This window comes from Protopterus annectens, chromosome 2.part0 (assembly GCF_019279795.1).
Source record: "Protopterus annectens isolate FY-2018-M chromosome 2.part0, PAN1.0, whole genome shotgun sequence".
NCBI lineage: Eukaryota > Metazoa > Chordata > Ceratodontiformes > Protopteridae > Protopterus > Protopterus annectens.
Genome location: NC_056728.1, coordinates 990,457,834 through 990,484,078, shown reverse-complemented (window position 1 = coordinate 990,484,078; position 26,245 = coordinate 990,457,834).

Below are 26,245 nucleotides of genomic sequence, written 5' to 3'. Positions count from 1 at the left end.
CTAGTTCTTGACAAATATGACTATGACATAAAGGTGGTTCATTTAGGAGTGAATGACTTGAAACATAGAAACTCGAGGTTTATACAGAGACATGTAGTACAAAACGGAATCCTTCATTCACCTCACGTGATGCCTAGATACAAAGGAAAGAAACTGCTACAATAACTGGTTAAATAGCTGATGTCATTCCAGCAGGATCCTGTATGTGGCAGTATGAGATGATATGCTTCACAATCTAGCTACAACTCTCATTTCAAGGTTTTTTCATAGTAGATAATGTCTGCGCAGCCTCACTTAGGGGATTTGTAGGCAGAGTCCAACTGATGGCATTTCAATATAGCCAAGATATCAGTTGAGAAATCTGAGCACATTACGGTTGCTCTCCTTCTCCTTAAAGGTAGACGTCTGAAGAGTAAATTGCTTAATCTTGAGGCATTTCTTTATTTGGAAAACACCCATATTTGTATGGTTACTGAATCTTGATTTAAATGTAGAGAGAGCACTCCTACTATACCACAGTTTTGTACTTTTCATGCCTTCAGGCCTATTAACAATTGTGGTGGTCTCCATATTTGTCAAGAAATATTACCTCCAAGAAGATCTGTAGGGACTCACAAACTGAACTCATTGAGCTATAGATCATTCTAGATAGGATTTTCAGCTAGTAACTTGTTACAGAATGCCTCCTTGTAACACTGATGACCATGTACAATTTTTAATGTTCTAAATGATACTCCTGTCAGCAAAAATGTATATACTTTCTATGACATTAGCTACCCTTCCATAAACTGGAACACCTAGACCTCTGATGTAGAATATGCCCCAAAATTCCTAGACTTAATATACAAGAATTCTCTTGAGCAGCTGGCAAATAAAACTACTAGAGGATACAATATTCTTGACCTGAGAAATATGGCTGCCTCTTACAATACTCCTTTGGATTCTGCTTCCCAAGTGAAGACTGACCATACATTTTTTACCTTATCCTCTAATTTCCCAAAAGCTCTTACAGCAAACCCCACTGAATTTGAGGTCTACAAAAATGTCAACCTTTTGAGGTTATACTCTGTAATGAAATATAAAATTTACTTATGATTTTACCTACCCTGACCTTGAAACAGCAGCAAGCTCAACTATGGAATTCTATACCCATTTAGAAAGTGCACAGAGTTAGCAGACCTTACCAGAACCAAGTATCATAGGGAATTCATTAACAAGCTGACCTGGTGGTCCAACACCATAGGTAAACTATTTAACAAAAGAAAGAAACTCCTTAAAAGAGTTCAGCTCCTAGTGTCAAAAGCATTACAAAAGCAAAAAACTGAAGAACATTGACAGGTCCACTAAAGGATCCCATGAATGTAGGCTGGCATCTGAAGCCAAACGTAATTATAGAAAATAATTTTCTTGGGTGGCGAAAGCCAGGGTACCTTTTGGCTAGGCTTATATAGGCCCTAGGGCCAATAGCCTAGTACCTACCTATGAACCTATAAATCCTTCTTTAGCTATGTTGGGATTAAAAAAATACCCTACATTGCTCAGAGCTTATTCATAACGATACTCCCTATTCTCACCCAATCAACATTGCCAATATCTTTGAAAACAAACATCCATTAGATTTCTGTTCAAAGCCCCCAAATATTGTCTTAGTCCCAAAATTAACAACAATGATAATTTACTGTCCTAACCAAGACCAAAAATACTTCTTTCATGCATACCTCTCAACCTGCAAACATTAAAATAGGTAAAAATAGCCAGAAAGTAATTACTAAAGATTGGAAAAGTAAACTTACCCCCATAAGTGTTGAATTTATTAGTATGGCAAAGATTGTTTGCAGTAGTGAATTGCATACTATAAAAATGAGAACTTCTAATATTGCATATTCATATAAATTATGAATTAAACTTAAAGACTTGCTTGAAAAATATTAATTGTCATTGATGTGTATAACTGTGATGTATTAATCAGCTGTGGACCTATGTAAATAGTTATGTGTTTGTTTTATAATTGATTTGTTTATCTATTGTTTTAAAACCAAAAAAAGGCACAAATGTTCTTAAAAAAGTAGGTTCACTCAGCCAAAAATCTGGATGCCTAATTAGCATACAGTTTGAATCTCTAATAACACATAGCTCCTCCGTCTAGTTGGACTATGGGATAGTACTCAAACACAAATTTAAAAAGGGGATATAAGCATACTAATAAAGACATGCCCCAGGATTCATGAAGCTTGCACCAGGCGCAGGCGTAACATAGGCGGTATAATGCCAAATATGGCCGTCGAGCGATTCAGGTACGATCCAATTCCATGTGCACTACTGGCGTAAGCCAGAACTGCACAGCCCTCGGCTTAGGTATGCTGATCACCCCATGCGCAGTGCCACACCATGCAAATGAAGGTATACAGCGATTCATGAAGTGGTGCAGGCGTAAAGCCCACGGAAATGTAAACCAAAAAAACACGGTTTTCATTTTCCCAAACAGAACATCAGAGCTATGGAAGCGGCCCAGACTCATGTATTACAAAGTTAACATATGCCAATGGCTAAATACACAGCCAATGGCATAAGAAAAGATGCACAACACCTAAAAAACAACATTTAATGTCATGTCCACAGTAACGCAAAGTACAAGCGCAGGGCATACGTGCGCAAACTGGAACACAAAGAAAATATATACAAATGTCATAAAATCGCAATGTAATACAAATCAGGATTTCACCATAATACGCAATGGTATGCATGGTACACCACAACCAAGCTGCAAGGGTTGCTATGGGTCTGTGACAGTGTTTGGTGCGGTAACTATGAATTAATAGTCAATGCCATGCAAATGAGGCAGGTAATACTGAATCGCAAACGTCCCACCGGATTAAGGATGTACCATACGTCACAGGGCTACAATACCGAGGCGTGGCTCAGAGGTCTACATGACATCAGCAGTGGGGTGTGCCACCGTAGCTGTAAGCACATTGGAGCAATGAAAATCTGGCCTGGCCATTGCTAAGCAAAGCTGCAGGACGGGGGTGGGGAGTTAGGTATAGCATCGATTAGCTGAGAGCACATATGGTGCCCGAAAGCGCATGTGTATGGGGATGAAAACGTGCACGAAACCTGGTAACCGCTTGCACACGTCGCGAACCATAGCACAAACAGGAAGGTCAGGGGAAGAAAAGAAGGAAATGCCGCAGTAGTGTAATTGGAGTACAGCTGAGCAATTAACACCTATTAACTCACAGCGGGCAATCAACGGTAGCTGACAAGTCTGCTCGCAGAAACCTGCAAAACAGGATAGGGGAGGTGTCGGATTGCAAAGAAAGGAGAACTGTCATAGCAGAGTAAAGCAAACCTACAGTAGACCGGCAATAGAACACATTACGCAAGATAAGCCAGGTCTAGGAAAGTACAAATGAAAGCAGGCTGCTGGTTGCATGCCAGAAAATGGGAGGTGAAACGTGAAGAAATGTACAGGGAAGGGCAAGAGATAATCCACGGCAGCCAAATGTAATTCAACACCAAAGGCACCACAATAGTAGTTCCTGTAGTAAAACACATAAGATACCCTGTAGCAACAACCGTACATACACACCCTATGACATCATCGGTGTTCACAGCACAATAGTATAAAGTGTGAAAGCACCATACACACATCTGTGTATTCCCAAACACTGCACCATAGGTGTAAACACAAGGGGAACTTTTAAAATGTACATGTTGGGAGCTGCCATAGCTGTGATTCATCACCATGTGTTAGAGACTGACGGTGTTGTGGAGGATGATGCTGACAACCACCGCAGGCCCCGCAGGAGAAGAGTGTTCAGACCAAGGGTAACCTACCAGGGGCTACATGATCTGGAGATAGTAGAGCATTACAGGGTGGACAGGGACATCTTACAGCAAATAGTTGCACTGTGCCGGCCACGCCTGAGAACCAGAAACAACAGAGGGGAACCCATCCCAGTGGACACGAAGGTATGTGTAAGTTTGTGAATACTAGCCACAGGTACCTTTCAAAGGCCAACTGGAGGTATAATGGGGATCTCACAGGCATCAGCATCCAGGGTACTACACCAATTCCTGGATGCCATGTTAACACATGCCAATGAGCATATATACTTCCCCCAAACTCAGGAGGAGTTGGCCAGCAATATGCGTCACTTCCACCATGTGGCACACTACCCAGAGGTACTGGGTGCGATAGACTGCATGCACATACATATCAAGTCACCACCCGGTGAGCATGGTAGGCGCTACATAAACCGCAAGGGATTCCACTCCATCAACTGCCAGGTCATGTGCAATGCCCAGGGCATTATCATGGATGTGTGTGCTGGCAGCCCTGGAAGCTACCATGACTCCCATATCTGGCATGCCTCACAGCTGTATCAGGTATTTGTCAGGGGGGACATCCCACATGGCCACCATGTGGGGATGCTGGCTATGCACTGGAGCCGTGGATGATGACTCCCATCAGAAATGCACACACATCCATGCGAGAACACCATAATGAGGCACACGCACAAACCAGAATCATCATAGAGCGTGTGTTCGGGATGCTGAAATCACAGTTCCATTGCTTGGACACATCTGGTGGAGCCTTGCAGTACTCTCCAGGCACGTGTGCCCACATCTTCATAGTATGTGCCATGCTACATAATATGATCCTGCAGAAACAGCTGCAGCAGGGACAAAATGGTGAAGGCCCTCATAGCCCACCGGAATTGCCAAGGCCATCACAGGCACAGAGGGATTCAGACCAAGAACACCCTGTGCAGCCCCAGTAGGCAGACGGAGGCATGTCCAATATGCCTACGCCTTGGCAAAGAGGAAACATATAGCACATACTCTGACAGTGTAGGCCCCTATGGACTGACACACCTCTCCACCTGCACACACAGTAAAATGGATGGCACACAAACACGACCACCTGTAAATTGTAATGTATAGGTGGCCTACTGTGTGAATCCTACATAGGCAGCCCTCAAACATTGTACACATAACAGCTATTTGAACAAGGAATGTCAACACCTGAACTGTACATGCGCCTATCAGCATATGTTGGTGCTGTGTGTATAGGTTCCTAGGTACATCTGTAGGTACACGCCCGATTGTCAGAGGCCATACACCAAACGATGCAAACAGTGTCTGCTGTCACCACATCAAGTAACCAAATGTCACTCAGTGGAGCAGAGGCAATCGCGGGATCACATGTGTGTAAGCACTGTTCTCCACACACTCTGCACCAATTCCCTGCTGTGTTAATGAGGGGCTCCACATAATGCAATCATGGATGTTGTGTCAAGGCATGGGGTGTACCCATGACAGGTATTCGTCATCCCAGCATGCTCCACCTATGGTCATTTGAACGTGTAGCACATTATCGTGTGTGGCTCACTGTGATATACATACCCAATGCTGGAGCACATCCAGTAAACATCACATGGACATACCATTAATTGGACTCATCCATATGTAAACTAACTGAGTTACCCATGTGAGTGCAGTATGGAGTAACAGCCATAGTATACTCCACATACAAAACACCATAACACGTGTACAAATCCCAGATGCCCAAGTGGTAAATGCAGTGACCGCCGTGCATGTTCCCAGTCCCACGTCCTGCAAGGGATGTAACGTATACCCGAAGGCATGAATAATGCATGTCGGATGCAGGTCATCAGATCATGTTTAGCACACATTAGCGGGAATATGCGTTGCCCAGTGCTGGTTCTGAATATCACACAGATCATGGTCAATGATGTCCAGAACAGGTGAAACCAGCATTATTCACCTCTGTACTAATAGCGCCTGCTCTGAAGGGTAAAATGACTACTGCCAGGAGTAGAATACGCAATCATGTATACAATCACCTAACACTATGGTAGCCAAGATGTACCGTGTGTAATGTGACAGGTTCAGACACAAATGTGTGGAGTCCAGGGAACAGTATACACCGACAAGTACACAATGAAAGGTGTATTTTGCCTGTCACTTTCTCTGTCAGATTATATTTATATATATATATATATATATATATATATATAATACAGATAGAAAGGGTGATAGAGAGATATATGATGACATATACGGATTCACCGATATCTGCAAATATATAGATGGGTCAACGACATTCATAAAACCTTGGAGGTACAAATAAATAGGATACCGCCAACTATGGAATGTGTCGCATACCGACACGCTTAACCACGAGGCTAAAAGACTGAAAGAACAAACTACCAGAACACTAGAACTGCGAGTAATATTATCACGATATGAAGGGACATTTAGTCACCACTGCCGGTGTTGCGGTCCACGTAGGTACTGTGTTCAACTGTGTTTGTGATTGCCGTAGTCTGTGTATGTGTGTGTTGAGGGTGCCGTGTGCGTTTCCATGTGACTGTAATGTGTGTGTGTGTCTGCATCGTGTGTCTGTTAGTGCCAACTCGGAGGTAGATCATTACAGTAGGTGTGGTTATAGCTAGCCATAGGCATACGGTTACCACCTAACCCATTTGGAGGGACAGCCCCTCCCTGGGCAGTTGTGTCCTGACATAAAACATTACAAAGGACAAATGTCCGAGATTGTAGGACATTATTATGTCCCATATATTATGTAATAGTTGCATTACATAGTTATGCCTGTATGTAAGAAACATAAATGTTACATGCAATATGATAAGTAGCCAAAGTCCTACAACAATAAGTATGTATTGAGGATAAAAGTATGTGCTATCCTGTGTACTGACAGTGGGTATGTGTCAGCCTGTAAACACCAATGTGTGTCCCACAAGTGTCCCGCAATGGCCATTTGAAAAGGTGGCAACCCATAACAAAGAGGTTCAGTTACCAACACAACTGCAATGACTGCAAATATCTGGGACAGAAATACATGGGACAGCTGTCATTTAGTAACAGTCCTTTACATATCGCTGTAATTCCGGAGGTATGGAAGTATCAACCCACCTGCATACTATATAGAAACCAATTAACAACGGACCAATGTATATGCCCATAACAAAAGTCTACTAACTGATAGCACTTTAATTAGGGAAGGAGCCCACACACATATATGGAATATGTAGAAATGCAAGCCCCACAAACCTGTATATGCTACGTACACCCACCTACATCCCCCACACACGAAACTATAGCAATACAGACTGTAATTACAGTACAAACATCCAGTCAGTCAATTACATCTGCAGAAGTGTTAACATACCTTGTGAGAGACACATTTAAAGGCACCATGTGAAATCGTAGCCGTTGTATAATGGAACAAACGGAGATATTACAGGTTTTGTTTGCAATAGTCCCTTATCAGACGGTTGGGATGACAGGTACAGTCACATGTAGAACCACATACTCTAGCCATCACACACAATGCACGGGGGACATGAATCCAAACTATCTGTGTCTCTACCCATAGCAGTTGCAATTACACACAAGAAAACACAATACAGGCCATCTCCTCGAAGGTAGGGCAAATGGGCAACGCCCAAGTGGAGAATTCAATGATACCCCACTGTTGCCGCATAATTGGCAAATGGAGTAGCTGCACAGCTGATGTGCAAGTAATAAGTCACTCAGGAACACCAACTGGCGGCAGGAAACCACATGTTACAGGTATCGACGTATATAAGGATGACTTGCCAGACAGTCAAACCATATGCTCATACCATAGAACTGTTTAAACAGTGTAAGAGAGAGATAGTTACAAAAGTCCAGAATGATAACAAGGTATGTAGAACACTCGGTAAGTAAGTGTATGTATAGCCTGTTTTGTATTAATTATGTTAGTGTATGTACAGCCTGTTTTGTATTAATTAAAAGTGTCCACAATGCATAAAGTGGGAAAAAGTATTATGTAGTGATGTTTTGCTGAGCATAGTAACGCTTGTAGAAATTGTGTGTCCTGCAGTGGGCCAAGGTAAACATCACAGACACCACAAGGGATGCTACATGAGGGCTTTAAACAGAACAATTCCATACCACCCGCCGTCAATGGTAGGATATGTCCAACAAGTACGTGCCATAGCAGGGGATAGTATATGTTGATATACTGTCACAGTAGGCATGTGTATGGGCATATAACGACAATGACATGTCTAAGGTGGTCCCGCTGTGCAAGTATGCTTTGCATTATGGGATACTATGTAAAATATGTGTAATGTACAGTATTGTAGGTAGATATGTCAGATATTCCACACAGCATAACAGGCATATCATGCATACCAAAGGTATCGTCTATTGGCATGTACAATATACAATAACAGGATACATATGGCTTGTAGTCACGGGACACTGTAATAGCATGATAGCTAATCTAAATGAAAGAGCTACTCAATTAACCATGCACAAAGGACATGTAATAGCTTCACAGGTTCATAGTGGGGTACCATGCAGTCTGGCAAGTCTATGTGTAAGCCCAACTACAGTGTTCACACTAGCGGCACCTCTCTAGGGTAGTGTCCTGTCTGTGAACAGCAGAGCCATGTGTTACCTGCACCTCTGCACAGTACAGCCACTGCAGTGATCCCTGGCGTACATGTGTCTCCCATCCACCAAGTGAGGTATCACATGAACAGTGCTACTGAGTGTCCCTGCGTGATGTACATAGGAATCATGTTCCAAAGCATGGTGAGTTGGGAATGTAACCCTCAAGCACATCCTACTCATTGTTGCATGTGTGCACATATCCATGAGCATGTTGCTCACAGTGGCTTTTTCTTATGTCGCTTATGTGGAGTATATCCATGAATATTGTTGTGGACATGGGCCCTGTCTGTTCAGCAGAGGTCACCCCTGAGTATGTAGTATGCAAATGTGTACAGACGTGGTGTCCGTAGTTCTGCTGCATACGTCAACCGTCGGAGCTCAATAAACGTCATGGTGTGTTAATGTTGTGGTATGTAAAGCCATAGCTGTTCTGTAAGGTACACCCTAAATGGGGTGTTGTACCCTTGAATGTGTGTATACGTCTGGAGTTCAGAGGTATAATGGGTGCCTATGTTCCAGCTACAAACCCAGTACAGATAAGTGTGGCCACATAGAAGGATATCCACGCCACAGTGGCAATATGGTTATCAAAGGAGTGGGTGTGACATATGTGTGTACTACGATCATGTACAATGTGACATGTATGTAGGGAACTATCACCTATGTGATACTCAGTGGGTGAATGGTGCAATGCAAAGGGGATGTTCATGCACCTTGTGTAATGCAGCTTGAGGCCATGATATTGATATCAGGTATCCGTCACAGTGACAGCCTTATGGAGGAAGTCAGTATCAGCTGGTGGATCAATCATGGTGCTTTGTATGCAGTTGTCTGGAAAGCTAGGCAGGGAAAGTCCCTCTGTGCTAGCCTGTACCTCAGGGAAGCATATACCAAACATGAGGGGGCCCTATGACTGAGGACTGTGGTACGCCAAGTGTAACTGAAATACAGTAGGTACTATGGTATGCTACCCTCATTGTGTGTGTCCTGTCCGTGAGCCACTTTGCATAACATCCTGAGACATAGGGGTCGATGTGCAGGTGGATGTGTATGTTGTCAATACCAGAATGGAGAACGGTGCTGAAAGCCAATGTGAGGACAATGTAGGCTGTGTGGACTACCTTATCGTCATCAACTACCCTGGTAACTGTATCAAAGGAGTCCACCAGATGTAGGAGCCATACTCTGGCCCTAACAAGTCCAACCTGGGTGGCATCAAAGGACCGGAGCCCACCAATGTCTCTGTGAATTACTTCCATGATGATGTGCCCCATAGCCTTGCAGAACAGTCCAGTCAGGTGTATAGGGCAATAGTCCCTCTTGTGCATTGTGGTGCCACCTGTGTAGAGTGTGATAACTGTTGCTGTGTGCCATTCAGGGCCACAATGTCTGATACAAGGCTATTACTGAACATGGTGGCCAAGTGGGGAGACACGTCGTTTAGAGATTTGTGTAAATCACAGCCTGGGATGTTGGACGGTCACATGGGGTCAGTGTTCCAGGCCATATAGAGTGCAGGTTAGTACTGTGTAGTTGTGACTGCAGGGACACTGCAATGTTCCTGCATGGAGTGTGGCCCTGTAGAGAGTGAGAGGGTGTAATGTTAACATTGAACCCATCCGCCAGCATGTTTCCAACATCACCTGGTTCTGTAATGTTCCTGAGTAACTGTTGTATGTCAGAGCATATGTGGGTATTGCCATTGACTACTGACATACCTCCATAATGCCTTGTGGTACACCCTGGAATGTGTCACAGTAATGTTTACATAGCTAGTTTCGGAGTATGTGATGAGGGATCCTGTAGCCCTACTGAGGCTGACCAGTGAGCTACCCCACCCATGGGATTGTACTCCACTTTGCAACAGCCTCCACCTGTTGTTGTAAATTATGTCCATGGAACTGGACCCCCAGAGTGGCGTCCGTTATCTGGTGGGTACCATCATGGCTCTGTGTGGAATAGCATGATCCATGCAGTCGTGTAAGTGCTAATGAATTGCACTGGGGTATGTTTCAGCATTTGTATGTGCATTGTCCATCTGCACGGGTGTCATGACATTAACTACTGCTGTCTTAAGACGTCTGTAGTAAGTATTGTAGTACTCTTGTACCGTATATGCCGTGAAGGGTGTGGTGCCAGGATGTGGATAACAAGGGTGATTAGCATATGTTTGGAATCCACCAATGAGGGGATAACCCCAGGTGTGGAACACCAGTCACATGTTGGTAGTGTTCATGTCAGGGATATGGTTGGTCTTGGAGGTGGTGTGTATGGGTTGATCCAGCTGAGTGGAGGTCATGAATCCCGGACAGCATTGGCCTAATGTGTTGGTACATGAGTGGCTATCCCAGTTAAGTGTGGGGTAGTGTCAGTCTCACATCAGTGGTATCTGTCTGAACCCTACTGTCCAGTACACCAAGAAATGAGGTCTGGTAACTGTGGGGTATGTTGTTGAATCCATAGCATGTTACAATGTGTATAGCAGTTCTGGCCACAGTTAGTTGCACGTGGAGCACCTTTGATGCATTGTGCTAAGTAACTAGCCAGGATGTGTGTACAACATAGTGGAATATGGTCACACCTCAGCCGTGGGTGTGCCGGACCAGATTACATGACTGAAAGGTGTGGTCTGTGTATAACCTGTCATTGCAGGTGTGCTCTGCAGAGCCCAGAGACAGGTCCCAGTCACTGCAGAGATACTGAAGTGGTCCATTACAAGGAGTGCCTTGCCTGCATGCGTCAGAGATGAAGATGTCAAGCATTGTCACATGACCCCATCTTTGCTTGCCTGTTCCCGTTCTGGTGGTGAATGTTATTGGAAACTGTGCAAGACAGGTAGTATAGAAGCAGCAAGAGCCTTACATGTTATCTGTACTCAAAGGGCTGACAGGTTCAGGTCATCTGTGCCAAAGCATCGTGTTTTGTTGACCATGTCAGTCAAAGCGGACAGATACCAGATGCCTGTGGAATGAAAGCAGAAGCATAGGCAACTGTTGAAGTGACACAGTCAGTTGGTGTACAGTGGTATCATGTCCGGATGAATGCATAATGCTCCCCAGGGCTTGGCCCATACCTTCAGGGCTACAAGACCGGTGAGCTATTGCATGTCCCTGCACACGTAGTCTGAGAAGCTGCATCTCAAGGCAGTCACACTAACATGGAGAATGACAGTCAAATTGTACCTGGTGAGGTGTGGCATGGATGCATAGGTTATGTTGCAGAACCAGTTACCCAACAGCAAGATGTAAGTGACTATCGCCTTGTGTAGCCTGCTGAGTGGGACATCAGTGTGACTGCCTACAGAGTCACCTATGACAGGTGTGTTGTGTATGTTATAACACCCTATTGGCTGTATGTGATGTGCACACATGAGTCTGTGGGCTATAAGTTATTGTTGTTGTGTTTGGTGATGGGGGCTGCCTTTGGTGCGTACACAGAGTATGGAGAGGTACTGCACAAGTTGTACTCGTATGTGTGGCCTGTGGTGGTGGAGATCTTGTGAGACTATGTGATGAGTGGGGTGTGTTGCGAATGTTACACATCCACACATGATTGTCAGGGTTGGTGACAGCATTACCCCCAGCAGGGCTGCATATGTGCATCTCCCACAGGCTGTCGTGTCGTATGTTGGGAGGTGAGCATTGACTGTGTACATGAGACAATTGCTCTATTGCCACATGTACGCCATATTCATCATATAGACAGGCAATAGCACTGGTACGTGACAGTTGGACATGCCTGTATATACAACCATGTCTCACAAGATATGTGAGTTACGTGTGTACAACAGCTGTTGTACTGTAAGCAAGCTGGAACTGTAAGGACAGACAGTGTACTTGTGAGAAATGGTGTGGAATGGGTGCTATATTAATCAGTAGCTCATGAAGTGCTCACAAGTTCTGAACAAGTGATGAGCATGAAAATACAACACAGATAGGGTGTTGGATAATATCAACCCACAAGTGGTGACGACAGTCATAATTGGTGGCACCGCACTATTACCCTGCTGAGTATGGTCTGCAAGTCCATGAACCCTTATCAATGTAGATGTTAGCAGTACAGATGTACATGACAGTATGGATGTTTGACAACATATACCTTCGTATGTCACAGGAGTGTTCTACCACTGGCCTCTTGACAGAATCAACACTACAAAAGGTGCCAGAGTGACATGTGCATATCACACCAGTGTCAGCTACAGTAAAACAGGGTTAATGTGTTGTACTCCACCCTCATTGTAGCCCATACTACACAGACAAATGTGAGGCATCTGTGTATGTAAGGATGTGAATGGCCATGACATATGAGCAATAGCTGCCTCAGTGCTGTGAAGAACATACAGAATGGGCTTTGTGGGTGAGGTGTGTGACATATGTGCACATTCTGACAGATGATATCAGCATTGTCACCGCTAGGTGAATATCCCTGTACCCATTAACTACCACCTAGGCTGCGGTCAACATTATGGACACTGTGTAAGGGATGGTGCTGTGCAGTTCACCTCCCTGAGTTGGTGACATCTCCAGGCCCCTTAGGTAGTCATACGAGGCACCCATGTCATGACAGGGTGCCATCCATGAGCATGGAGATCATAGGACAGGCATACTCAGCACTCAGGTGACCAATATTGGATCACATATCACCTTTAAGGGGTATTGGCCATGCGTGGATGGGCGATACCAGCCTTCACAATCCTCACCTCCACTATGCAGCATGCTGTCTACCTTGCATCAAAACATGTGCTACAGTATGATGTTGGACATGCTACATGTCCATATCCTGATCTGAAAGACATACGTCATGGACAGCCACCGTCCTACTACTAGGATCACCACATGCTGGACAGATCCCTGTGCCATACATGTGACATACTCCTGCCATACCATACAACCCTGTCCATCAAAGATTCACATGTCATCTCTGTCATACATGGTGTGATGACCGCATGGTAGATGTAGTATCAACTGTCTGGCGCAGTAATGTGGCACTGATGCACCTTGCGGTGGCAAAATGGCTGTCGGATACAGCTAGGAAACCTTGCCCGTACATGCTATAGTTGATAACCATCCCTGCGAATGACGTCCGACTAGCCATTGTCCCATGCCTATCACATGTGCAACACAGGCGATCCATGGCAGGATGTTAAACAGCTGTACAGTGCCGTGTAGATGTATATGGCAAAACACATGCATGTAAAGGTTTCCATGCGTATGTGTGCATTGTCACTGCTCAAGTCCATTAAGGCAGTGTATGTGTTGATATGTGACATATACACAGCATCAAGGTCAACAGCATTACCGTGGACACATCCAGGCATGTGCTGATAGGTAAGAACACCAGTGCAGGCAAACAGACATGCCCACATCAAGACAGCATTCACATGGAGTATGAACAATGTAATGAGGTGGCACACATATATGGTGATGATATCCAATGCATAATGGGTGTTACAAGTGTGTGACACAAACATGTCAGTCATGTCAGTGTCTTGATGATTTGCAAAGATAACTGTGCAGATGTACTAGATTTATTAGAAATGCATGTGCAGCAGTATACATTTCTGATACTGTGACCTGTCACCATCATTATGTCTTACAGATAATGCCTCGTACATGCCTGCCAGTGTACAGCCGCCAGGAGGATGATGTCCTCATCCCGTACCTCCATTAGAACTACAAGGTGTTGTTCAGCCATGTGCCACAGCATGCCCAGCAGTGTAACGACCTGTGGCAGGATCTTCGCAGGAGAGTGAATGATGTGGGTGGCCATAACCGCACCTACCAGCAGGTGCGCAGACACTGCACAGACTTGATACGACATGCAAAACAGCGTGCCACTGCAATCACCAGGGAACAAAGTGGAACAGGTGGTGGGCCACCAACCCAGCCCCCACTCACACACACCGAGGAGCTACTGGCCAGTCTGGGGACACCCTCAGACCAGCATCCACAAACACTAGCTGCCATCATGGAGGTGGGTGTCTCCCAACCAATAAGCCTGGAGTTGCCTGGTACGTCAGTACTGCACATATGACTATTATATCCCATTTAGTTGCATGTGTCACTGTACATTATGTAATGTAACATCATATGCAAGGTATGTTGACACACATGCTGCATACTTCAGTATGCTACCCTGTGTATGCACACATGTGCATACTATATGCTATTGTACAGGCGAATGTGTTAACATGCACAGTGCACCCTGTGGTTATCATACAGTCATGGATAATGTTCAAACTGCTGTGTCACCCTATACAGGTACCTCTGGCATGCCGCACAGACATCAGTCCATTGCAGGTGAGACTGTCATCAGTATCAGGCATGTTAAAGCATAGATCTATTTGCCATGTGGTCAGTTAACACTTGTACACTTGATGTTCGATCCAGTCACGATATACAGGTCGAATCACCCATCATTCACACTGGCTACCCATGTGCAATATATACAAATGAAATGATACACCAACATGAAACCACAGTATTTGTCATTGCTACATGTGTGGACAGCTGTGCATACAATGGTGGAGGTGTTGTACAATGTAGGCATATGTACTATACATTGGAACAACACATGTGGTACGCAAACAGTACCACACAGTGAGCTGTGATATGGGCAGCACACAGGAGTCAACATTGTGTTATATGCCCCTGCTATGGGTGCACACATTGTGATGTGCCATCTGACATGTCCCAGACACATAGTGTTCTGGCTGCAATATTGTCACACTATCCCATAACCCATACCCCACATACCAAACATACAACCTGTTGTCTGCATAGCCCTGTGGATGGTGACATATCTGACATCTATGGGTGTATGTCATATGGGACAACACAGACATGTGCGATAAATGGCCATCACAAACATTTGGCCAACACATGTTCACACATGGCCATGGGGGATGGCCAGAGACACGTAGCCACACAGTAGATGTGATGTGTATACACCCTGTTGCACATTGTCCACACATGGTCCAATTATAGCCTTAGTTGACTGATTATACAGTTGATGTGGTACACTGGACATCCTAAAAGCCTGTGCACAGCTAGTGGAGGCGTCACTTATGTCTACCATATAAGATGTGTTGAACATCACGACTGTGTCATAGCATGACAGTAGTCACCTGTACAGCTTCCACAGACATTGACACCACATCAAGCCACAGATACTGTACATTTCCCTTGCTGCTGTAGGACATCACCATTAGCTGTGCACCTCGTGTGTGTGATACATCAATGTCATGTGGGATATGGTGAATTGATAAGTGTGCTATGTGTGGACATGGTTGCCAGGCAGCTAAGACTCTGTAGTAGTTGTGCAGGGTTGTCATCTGTAGGTCCTCCAGTGATCTGTCACATGACACAGCATGGTTTGGTGTGTATGCACCTCAGCATCATGGGTCACAATTCACAGTTATGTCATGGGTATGCATGCAGTTATGGCTATGCAATGTGTGCATATTATGCATTGTATAGCAATATAGATGCCTCATGATGCCATGCAATGGCACAGTGTCTGTACTTCACACTGTATAGCAATGTAGACAGCTCACACTACCCTTCCATGCTCATGCACATTTGCTAAACATGCATTCTATCTGTAGGGCATACAGACAACACTGCAATGTGATGCCCATTACAACACTGTACATGTGTCAGGACATCATTGTGTCAGACATGTATGCATGTTAATGCACACGTCAGCAGATTACATGTCAAGGTCACGTCAGCCATGTGTACTGTTATCCTGTTCTGGTCCACATGGTGTATCACAGGGATGCATGCATACTACCATGAGTGTGTGAACTGCATGGCTACTGATATGACACCTGCTTACTGTAGTGTGCACCACAGGGAGGTATGCTAACACTATTAATGTCTGAGCTGCATGCTGTCTGCTGTATCACATGCATGCTGCATGCCGTCTGTCAAATCACATGCATGGTGTGTGTCTGTGTGTGTCTGTGTGTGTGTCTGTGTGTGAGTCTATTGTAATTTAGAGTATTTCTTTGCATTCACAGGTGATGTAGGTCGTTACCCTCCTGCGGTCCATCTGATGTTAGTGTCGCCACAGATACTAGCAGTGATGAACATATGCATGAGGTACAGGCAGGGATGTCAGGGGCTGAATCTGTGCCAATGGTTGCCATCCCAGCTATGTCCCCCTCTTTCCCGCACACAGTTCTGCTGCCAACACATACCGCATCACCAGTGACCATAGAGGAAGGACAGTCAGTGTCTGTTAGCGTGGAACAAGAATGTGTGGTGGCTACAGAAGGTGTGTCTCCACAGCATGGTGTCAGTGTAATGACTGCAGATGTGCCACACAGGCATGTGGCTGGTGCTGCTCGTAGGAGGACCTCTGGCAGACATGCACCTGCAGGACAGAGCGCAGCAGCTGGTATCACCAGATGCATGTTCCAGACTGTAATGGCGGCACAGGCACATGCTGAATGGCAGAACAGAGAAGGGCAGAGGCTGCAGAGGGCTGCTATCCATACCCTAAATGACAACATCCAGGCATTGGCAAATGCTCAACAGCAGATTGCTGATGTTCTGGACAGGCGATTGGCTGACATGGTCAGAATCCTTGACTGTGGCATGGCAATCTGTGAGCATGAGCTGTCTGTGCTGGAACATCTGGTAGGAGTAAGGCGTAGGCCATGTGGACATAGGCCAGCTACACCACCTAGTGCAGCTCAACATGAGTGTGCCACCTCACATGCCCGCTCCCATGGTGCCGGTAGTAGTAGCAGTGCAGCTGGTGCTGCGCTGTCCACACCAGGACACAGTAGGCCACATGGACGTAGCCCTGGATGTTCCCAGTGGGGACACGGTTCCAGTGGACATGTGTCGTTGGACAGTAGCCAATCTCTACCTCCGCCTGGTAGTGCCTGTGCAACCCCTGGCAGGCACAGGTCACGTGGCCATGGCCGGACACAGTGAGCTGTACAACCTGGTCTGTACAATCTGGAGCTGTCAATAATACCCCTGTGTAGGCCTCACAAAAGGCAAAACTGTGTGCACACATACACACACACAGCAAACACATCTGTAGGGCACCACAACACCCATATGCATACTGAACAGACAAGTCCAATCATATCACTGGCACTTACCCACACACATGATGTCATCCATTGGTGCAGCCTATGCCCCTGGCAAACATTATCATCCTGTGCAAATGATGAAGCCTGTGCCACATCTCTGTCATCCACACCATCGGTGCAGGGACATGCTCAAATGGTCTGATGCACAGGGTGAACAGAATAGTGAGAGAAGTGTATATTACATTAGTTGTGTAAGAATAGTGAGAGAAGTGTATATTACATTAGTTGTGTAAGAATAGTGAGAGAAGTGTATATTACATTAGTTGTGTACTGTTGACATGCACCAGACATACCATGTAGTACAGGTTTAGTACGCATTGTTATATGTTCACAGTATGTATCTTGGTAACAACAGTAACAGCATGTTGGTAATGATGCCCTGGTTCCCTCCTTATGGTCTACTTGCATGTGCCTAGAGGTAGCAGTGTTTGCAGTCTCTCATGTGTAACTGTTGAGTACTCACAGGCATGTATGGCAATATCAGCATGCTATACGTAGCCTAACATACCACAGATGTCCACACATATACTGATCCAGAAGCATGTGGGCAGTTTAATAGGCTACAGTGGCTAGAGACGTGACATCCATACCAGGTCACATCACAGGTATGTTGACATGGTGCAGGGGTTGTACACAGCGGTCCGGCCGATGATAACGTTAGAGGCCACTTAATAGCATGAGGCCTCACTGTGTAGCAGTAATACCCTGTCACATTACAGGAACATGCCTACACTCACGGGGTCAACAACACTATAATGCACACCCCATAGTGTTGAGGTGAGGACCCCTGCCTATGTGGTAATCACCCTCACAGTACTGTGCACCCACATGATGTGACACAGAGAAGGAACATGTACAGGTAGCCAGTACGGCTGAGACCGATGGCATCAACAGGGTAGTAGACTGCATCACCATGAGGGGTTAGGGATCCTGTGTGTTCTGTATGGTAGCATACACCCTCACTCCATGCACCAGACAGCCATACATACATACACACACACACACACACACACACACACACACACACACACACACACACACACACACATACACACACACAGTGGAGACCACAAATGTCATTCACATACAGATAGCTGATATGTGTGTGATACATACACACCACCCTGCCTACGTCATGCTTTCCACAGTGCAGTATGTACAGATCTCTACAACAGTGTACAGGGGTGTGTAACAATTTGGATGTATTCCCCACCATATGTGGCATATATGGTCACACAAGCAAACACACATGGCAGTACTGTGAATGATACACCTGCTTTATGATGATACATCTGACAGACATGCAGCAGTATTGGCCGCATTATGTGTACCAACGCTATCTCTGGCAATTATGCTGCTATATGCACATGGGAGGATGTAAGTGTTACAGGTATCAAGTGACTTACAGTCAGTAACACCTGACCGCTGTGTAGGTTTTATGTCTTCACTGGCAAGTAACAGTAACATAGCATACTGTTTGCACATGTAATGGTAGGATGGCATGTGACACACCTGTGAGCCGTCCCTGGCAAACATCCATCTGCACAGGTGGATCACCACTTTATGTACACACATCCATCCATACCTGATGTACATCCTATCGTACTGTCAGTATGTCACCATATACAGGTGTCAATGATGGGGCTGCATTGCAACTACATGTTGTAGTTAGGCACAGATGAGTTACATACATCAGCTACTGCACATGCATAGTAGCTGCATGCACACTACAAATGATACGTGTGTTGGTCCTACATGCCTGTCATGTAGCCATGTTTGAATGCATTGCAATTGGTGGACATGTGTGATGACATACATAACACATGGACTGTTGTATGATATGATGGGTGTCATGGGTAACTAGTACAGAGGGCATGTGTCCTCGGTCAACATTGCTACCTCATGTACTGTTAGCATTCAACAGCCATGGACCCGCCTTCCATTTGCATGCGTGTGATTGCTGTAGCCACTTGTCTGCACGGAGGCAGCAAAAGTTATGCTATGTACATATGTGTTGTGTGTGTGGTCCATGCACATATCCACTGCAATTACATGTATGTCATATCCAAACATGTGTGTTCTTTGGTGTACAGCGACAGTCATCTGTCACAGCTGTGTAAGACTCAGGGCCCCTGGTATGTGTAGAGCCGACCTGGTTATGAACAGTGGTATCACTGCAATGCATAACACATGATGGAACCCTGTTGGTACATGTGTAGTCTGCACAGTTGCTGTAGACCTATGTACAGTCCACTGGTCAGGAGTCACACAGTGTTGTGGTAATGTATGGCTGTGTATTGCTGGTCCAACGACATGGTGATGTCTGAGGGCTACATAGCAGACTGCGGTGTGTACCTCTGTGACCTGCACCTGAGACATCTGTGATGGCTCCTGAGTGTGTACTGGTCAGTACATGTGAGTGGCCTTTATGTATGTGGGGACAGTAATACCATACTGTGCCCTTCCATGTTTAGAATCCGTGTGCATGCAAGACGGCCCTTTGCAACTGCTAAGTGTGTGAGCATGCCCAGTATGCCGTTGTGTACATGGACACACAGTACATTCCACACTGCGCCCTTCCATTTTTACAATTTGTGTGCATGCAAGATGGCCTTTTCCAACTGGTAAGTGTGTGAGCAAGCCCAGTACGCCGTTGTGTAGATGGACACAAAATACATTCCAAACTGCACCCTTCCGTGTTCAGAATCCGTGTGCATGCAAGACGGCCCTTTGCAACTAAGTGTGTGAGCATGCCCAGTACGCCGTTGTGTAGATGGACACACAATACATTCCAAACTATGCCCTTCCGTGTTCAGAATCCGTGTGCATGCAAGACAGCACTTTGCAACTGCTGTGTGTGTGAGCATGCCCAGTATGCCGTTGTGTAGATGGACACACAGTACATTCCAAACTGCACCCTTCCGTGTTTAGAATCCATGTGCATGCAAGACAGCCCTTTGCAACTGCTAAGTGTGTGAGCATGCCCAGTATGCCATTGTGTAGATGGACACAGAGTACATCCCAAACGGACGTGTGATACTAAGCGTGTGGGCATGCCCAGTGACACCTTGTGTCAGTGATGTGCCTCTGTGTATGGGCATGGCCACTGACATCTTGTATAGCCATGGTGGTCATCCAGGCAACAGATGTCCATTTTCCACGTCACGATGTATGCCTACATTGAACACACTGGTTGACTGTCTTGAAGGGTGTACTGTCTGTGGCGCATGCCGTATCTATGTAGTGTTGTTGTAGTTCTCCATAAATAGGCAGTGGCCCCGATCACACCACTGCCATGTGTTTGTCTACATCTACCTTGGGACAGTAATATACTTTCAGAGTTCTCACTCTCTATACATTCCCTATCAGCGTCCTTGCCTTTGCGGATGATGGCATCCACCTAGAAGTATGCCTCTAGAAGTGCTGTGTTCAGTAATCTCGGTAGCGCGTTCTGTAACTGCGTAATGCTGTAGTGTGATAAGGTAGTTAGGTGAATGTTCGGCTCCCAGCCCTGCCATGTGTGTGCCTGTGTGTGTGTGTGTGTGTGTGTGTGTGTGTGTGTGTGTGTGTGTGTGTGTGTGTGTGTGTGTATTTCCAGCTGCCTGGGGACACAGTAATGCCTTTAGACACCTCACACTACATACATTCCCTATCAGCGTCTTTGCCTTTATGGATGATGTCATCAACCTAGAAGTATGCCTCTGGGAGTGCTGTGTTCATTAATCTCGGTAGCATGTTCTGTAACTGCGTAATGCTGTAGTGTGATAAGGTAGTTAGGTGTATGCTCAACTCCCAGCCCTGCCATATGTGTGCCTCTGTGTGTGTGTGTGTGTGTGTGTGTGTGTGTGTGTGTGTGTGTGTGTGTGTGTGTGTGTGTGTGTGTGTGTGTGTGTGTGTTTCCAGCTGCCTGGGAACAGAGTAATGCTTTTAGATGGCTCACACCACATACATTCCCTATAGGTGTCTTTGCCTTTGCGGATGATGTCATCCACCTAGAAGTATGCCTGTGGGAGTGCGGTGATGCCGGAACTCGGTAGCACGTTCTGTTACTGCATAATGCTGTAGTGCGGTAGACTAGACAGGTAGATGCTCGATTCCAGGGCATGGCAGGTGTGTGTTTGGCAGTTATACCATATGTGTTGGTATCTGTGGGTGGCTAGCTGCAGGATGTGTCCAGTTTGTTTTGTTGCTGACCTATTTAGTGTCCACAGCCAGCATACTCTACCAAGACACTGGGTTGTCAACACATACAGTCACCAATAGGTCTGGTGAGTAACTGTCAGCAGCCCTACTCTTACCCATGCTACGGTCTGACCCATGTGATGCAACATAACACATGTGCCTTGATATTAACAACACTACATGATGCAGGTGGCACATGTAGTTTCCTTTCCATTCCTGTCTAATGCATTGCTGTCATGTTGTTTGCTGTTGTGATATAAATGCCATATCTACATATGTGTGTACATGTATATGTGTGTATGCATATATACATACATATATATATATATATATATATATATATATATATATATATATATATATATATGTGTCCATGTATATATGTCTACAAATAATATATGTGATATATGTAGATGCAGAGGTGGACATAGATGTGAACATATGTCTGAGGACATCAACACTATTGAATATTTGTGCCGGATGATCTGTACATGATAACCTGGGATCTATGTATATCTGCCATGTTGTATTAATGCACATCGTCTGTGGTGTGCAGGACCACGGGTTGTAGTCGTGTAGACACTGGTTATTTTGTTGCTGGGAAGACCATAGGACATCGAATATGGTGATGGTAAGGCACCTGTTGCCAGTCGTGTGTGGACCTGAGCGACACTGAGCAGTGGTTAATATGTTGGAGGTTCGGTATGGGTCATATAACTATTCATTAGAAGACTATACTATGCAGATGAGGTTGACTAAGGTGTATCACATTTATCACCAGGGTGTGCTGCTGGTCCCTGGAGTGTATGTCTGTAGTCATCCAGGTGCAGGTCTCGCATATAGTTGACAGCATGGGAGGGGGGTCAGGCATACTGTACGTATATTGCAGAACTGTGCCTAGGGACTGCTCCTGCCTTAGAAAACCTAAGCTAGGGGTGTGTCTATACCTGCCTGGTGATGTTGGGAGGGATGACAGCAGTGGTGGGGTAGTCAGGGTGTACAGGCTGCACAAACAGGTGTTGATCAGCACAATCAGCTGAAGACATGGCCAGCCCATACATGAACAGTACATTAATGCGAGCAAGCAGCATACACATGTTTCGTCCACACTCTATACCACCAGTGTATACCTGCAGGGACATTTCATGACACAGTCCAACCAAATGACACGGGCTGCAGCAGGCAACATATGCCAACATGTGCAGGAGGCTGGGGCAGTGCGGATGTGTATGCTGCCAAACAACCCTTACTGGGGTGACATAGGACTTTATAGACCGAGGGTGACTTACCAGGGTCTACATGGGCTGGGGATGTTGGAGCACTATGGGGTGGACAGTGACCTCCTACAGCATCTTGTTGACCTGTGCCTAACACATCAAACAGGCCAAGGGGAACACATCACAGTGGATACCATGGGATGTGTTGACCTAGGTGTACTAGCCACAGGTACCTCACACAGCACAACTGGGGATATCATGGGTATCTCACAGGCATCTGCATCCAGAGTATTGCACCAGTTCACAGATGCCATGTCAACACATGCTAGTGAGCACGTACAGGTCTTCCACACATGTGATTAGTGGACCAGCAATATGAATCTGTTCAACCACATGGATGAGTACCCTGGGGTACAGGGTGCTATAGCCTGCACACATAGCACCACCCGGGGAGCAGGGTAGGGCCTACAGTCAGTGCAGGGCATACCCTCCAACAGCTAGGCCCTATGCGATGGCCAGGGCATGAGATTGAATGTGTGTGCTGTCTGCCCTGGAAGCTGTGATGTGTCCAATATATGGCATCTGACACAGCTGTAGCACACCGATGCATATGTGGACATCCCCTACAGTCTCCTAGTGGGGGATGCTAGGTAAACACTGATGTAGTGGCTTATAACACCCATCAGCAATGCACACACACCTGAACACTCACACCATACTGAGGCAGATGCACAGTCAAGACATATACATGTACATGTGTTTGGGATGCTCGGTTCACAGTTCTGGTATCTGGACACATCTGTTGGGGCTCTGCAGTATTCGCAAGCTACATGCATACAAGTTGTTATGTTATTTGCTATGCTACACATTGTTATCCTGCAGTAACAGTTGCAGCAGGAACAGCATGGGGCAGGGCCACACAGCCCAACACCACTGCCAAGGCCTGTACAGGCACAGTGTGACTTGGTGAAGGAACTATCTGAGTAGGGCACAGTCGGCGACAGCCTGTGCACAGTATGACCTGCCCTTGGCAAAGAGGCAACACAAGGCATATGCACTGACACAGTAGGTATCCACGGATTTCCCCTCTCTGACCCGCACACAGTACAATGGATGCCGAACATGACAGTACCTGTGCTCGGCCATGTATGGGAGGTGCACTGTGTGCATCTGACATAGACAGCACTCCAGCACCGTCCTCAAGTCCGTAACACAACCAGGGTATGTCTATTGACCTAACAAGTGGCAGATGTATTAGAATGTGTACTTATCCATTGCTCTGGTATGTATGTGAGCATACACGTGACTGTGGTGGCCAAATGTTAGGGCAGCAGACAGTACACATCCATAGTGGCACCATGACCTCTGCAGCACATACGGGGGTCACAATGGTAGCCTGTACTACACAGGGTGTCCTAACCCACTGCAGATTATGGGCTGACCATCATGTGTGTCCGTACAGCCCACACACGTTCCATGCAACTGGACAGATGTGGACCAATACAGACAAATGTTATACGATGGCCTATGGATATGCCCAATGACTGACCCCAACCCCCTGTGACACACACAGACGACAGCAGGCCAGGCTGTTTGATGTAGGATGTGTAATAGGACGTCCAACACCACTGTGCTGGTAATTAATGCTGGGAACTGACGTACCCTTGTATCCCTCCAACCAGCAATTTAGGTAGGTCCACATACTGACATAGAGTACCCGGCAGACCAGTACAGTAGTGGCAGATGTGTACAACTGTTGGCTGTGCCCCCCCGTCACACCTACACATGTGAGAGTCATTTGCACCACCCACAGTGCTGTGTAGGACTGTGGTTGTGGTCGCATGTCCCCCCATGCTATACAGACATGTAGCAACTGTTAATACCCCATGACCATTAGCTACCCTGCAGACACAGCATGTCACCTGTCTGTGTGGAACGGAGGGGTCAGCAACACAGTACTAACTATCTGGACATGTGACACATACAATACAGTTGACCATACTTTGCATGCTCACACACATGACGGTATTGTCAGTCTACAACATGCGTAACAGTCATACTGGGCATGCTCACACACTGAAACACAGGATGGCCAGGCATGCACACACCAGTGGTCCGGAGATATCTGCCAGTAGATTGCTATACTGTTGAATGTCTGCGCTGTATGGTGTTTGCGGTCTATTGTCTGTACATATGCCATGGTCTATTGTTAATTCACATGAGCTATGTGCGCAGGGTACTTCTACCATCACGTGTATAGGGCGGTTCTTTGTTTGCGGACAGGACGACACCTTTGGATACAAACCAGGTAAGGCACAGTCCAGCAGGTGGGAGCTGTTGTGCATTGGTTTGCACAGTGTTAAGCACTGCTGACCTCTGGTCACAGCACCTTATACATGTTTAGACTCCACATTTCTTTGACAGGGCACTACTGGCATACTGGTAGACAAACACGCTTACAGCCGCTCACTCTCCAACATTTCCACTTACATTTGTCACTCACGCTGGGTGTGAGTGATCCCTTGTGATGCGTATTACATCGGACTACATGACTACAGTATCGGGTATGTGTAACCATTTTACGACGGCAGCCGTTCGACTGTACGGACTCAGCGGCCTGTCCAGTGACGTAATCATATGATATGCGTGTTCCTCATATGATCTGCTCCCATCTGCCTGATACATGGGAACCAATACTCTGCAATGCTGACATGTGACTTGAGTTTCTTAATGCAGCTGTCTGCCGAGTCATGCTACCGCATACCTACTGCACGTTGACCACCTTTCAGATTGCACGATGGGAGACTGTAGGAGTGACAACTTACCCACTTTGCATGGGACGGTCCCTCATCACACATCACATGTGACAATACCAGAACTCTCCACAAATTGGGGACACATTTCCTGCAGAATCAGGGACAGGTCATGAAAAATAGGGACACTTTTACAAAAGTAGTGCTATTAACTTGACACATTGACAGAATCGGAGCATATGACATAATACACATATTCTTAAGTAACAGTTAAGTATGTTCTGCCCTGGTACATCTGACAGTTCTACAGAGCAGGTTCCACTTTGGCCGTTCAGACTGGTGGCGGCCCTATAGACCCTATATGTAGAGGTATCACATGTGTCGAGGCAACACATACCCACAGCATACCTCTCAACTGCCCCTGATTTTCAGGGCCGTCCCTGATTATGAATCAAATTTTAACTCTGCCCCTCTTAATCCCTCCT